Source organism: Cornus florida, unplaced genomic scaffold, assembly GCF_030987335.1.
Source record: "Cornus florida cultivar Cherokee Brave unplaced genomic scaffold, ASM3098733v1 CherokeeBrave_3.0.0_Hap2_Chr08, whole genome shotgun sequence".
NCBI classification, from domain to species: domain Eukaryota; kingdom Viridiplantae; phylum Streptophyta; class Magnoliopsida; order Cornales; family Cornaceae; genus Cornus; species Cornus florida.
This window is the reverse complement of record NW_026775578.1, coordinates 47,723,769-47,725,920: the sequence shown is the minus strand read 5'-3', so window position 1 is coordinate 47,725,920 and position 2,152 is coordinate 47,723,769. Positions and strand designations below refer to the sequence as shown.

The 2,152-nt window shown below is 37.4% G+C and overlaps 1 long non-coding RNA gene across 1 annotated transcript; it reads left to right on the top strand.

Moving 5' to 3' along the window:
• Positions 1-1,542: 1,542 nt before the first annotated feature.
• On the top strand, positions 1,543-1,918 carry LOC132268634 (uncharacterized). The gene is made up of 3 exons (XR_009469322.1): positions 1,543-1,610; positions 1,688-1,768; positions 1,841-1,918. It is a non-coding gene; the product is annotated as an uncharacterized LOC132268634 (long non-coding RNA).
• Positions 1,919-2,152: the final 234 nt, after the last annotated feature.

Below are 2,152 nucleotides of genomic sequence, written 5' to 3'. Positions count from 1 at the left end.
GCCGTACAAGAGATTGGGTTTGGGTCCCTTTTAGACATCGAGTGTACCATTTTGAAGCGCAACCTGTGCTTATGGTTGGTAGAACACTTTGACCCTAGAACATCTCATCTCACCCTTGAATCTGGCGCTCGGATCCATGTTACGCCAAGTGACGTTGAAGAGGTACTTGGCCTACCCTCGGGAAGAGGAGAAGATGTGCCAAATTATATTGTACAAAGTGTGCATTGGTTAGAAAATGGCATTTTTTTAAAGGACGGTGTAATAGAAGTGCCAAACTTAGTGCATCAATTAGACGTTCTTCCTGTTGGGGATGACTTCAAGAGGGCTTTTGTCCTTTTCGCTTGCGGATCACTTCTAGCACCCATATCGAAAAATGAGACAAGCAAAAGGTTATTGGCAGCAGTTGACAATGTGGATGCTATTAAATCGTATAATTGGGGGAAGTTTGTTTTAGATTGGTTGAAAAAAGGAATTGCGTCCTATAAAGGAAAGGAAGGAAGAGAAGGTTGTACATACATACATGGATGCTTGTTCTTTCTCATGGTATGTTCTAAGATATAATATTTGTAATGTGTCTATCATTTTATTTTAAATAGCTATAATGTCATTATCATAATGCCTTATATGTTGTAGCTTTTCTACCTACACCGTGTGGATGTCAATGGACCAAAACCGAAGCCTGAGATGTCATGCCTACGTGGATGGACCAACAAATTAATAGGCGAGAGGTTGAATTTGGAGAAGCATAAATATAATGGTTTCGGCTTCGGTGAGGTAAAGTTTACAACTGATACATCTGAAGATGCCGATAAGGTAATCACGTCAATTATGGCTTTTTATAATTGGTACTAAATATATGGTTATATTTGCATATTCATAATTACTTGGAACTCTACGGTTACATTTATATATTAACTGATATATATATTTATTAAACTTGTTTAAAATTGTTAGGAGTTGGCATATGAAATTATTAAAGTTGTTAAGAAATGGAAGCAACGGCACAATGTAGGCCAAGGCAGGGGGTCGAGATCCTCAGAACCCAGTTCATCCACACGATAACCTAACCCATCTTCGCAATTGTTTGCACAACACCATCCGATGGAGGAGGAAGATGAATCCCACATACCAGTGGAGGAGGAATTCGAAACCTCCACAAGACAAGCAAACTCACCCTGGCAATCTTTTACAAAACACGATCCCATGGAGGAGGAAGGAGAAATCCCCGCACCAATGGAGGAGGAAGTGGGAACCTCCACAGCAATGGAAGAGGAGCGTGATGTGCAGGAAGCAGTGATCCCTTTATTACGTGTTATAAAGCCTGGGCGCCATAAGGGATCACCTTGGGTTGAAATGAAGGTCAACCGATTGCGTGTCCTTCGTCCAGAAGCAAAGGCAGTCATCTCATATGCCATGGATGAGAGCAGAAATGATGAGTGAGAAATTATATAAATAATTTCTTATTTGTTCTATATTTACTTACTTTCTATGCTCAAACACTTAATATGTTATTGTTTAATTATAGTGAAATGTTGGTGAACATAAATGATATTTTCCTCACAAGAAAAGAGATGAGAACAATCTCTTACAATCATTGGATATCAAATATGGTATGTTCACTTAAAGTTCATTGATTTTTCAAACCAATCACACGCATGCATTAATGGTTTAAATGTGATCATTGTAGGTGGTTGAAGTCTATTGCCAAATGCTCCAGCTGAAACAAAAGCGTAGAGGAACCAAATTTTTCTTTCCGCCTTCGATTGGGGTAACAAATTCTTCTATCTATAATGAGTGTTTGTTTGACACATATTAGGTTATCAATTGTGTGCATTTTCAGATTGAACTTTCCAAGATACCTTCAAAAGTGGTTGATAGGAAAGGTAAAATACAAGCAGTTTGGAACAAGTATAAAAGGATAAGGAATGTCGATGATAACAAAGTTCGCCAATTCAATATGGTAATATTTATCGCTTGGAAACATAAATAATTATTATACTTTTATCAAAAAAATATGATTCTAAAAGTAATTAAATTTTTACATTGTTAAATATGCAGCTTTTCTTTCCAACACTTGTAAATGAGAAACATTGGTGCTTGTATGTCTTTAACATTTGCGATAGTCGTATGGATGTGTTGGATTCAATGAAGC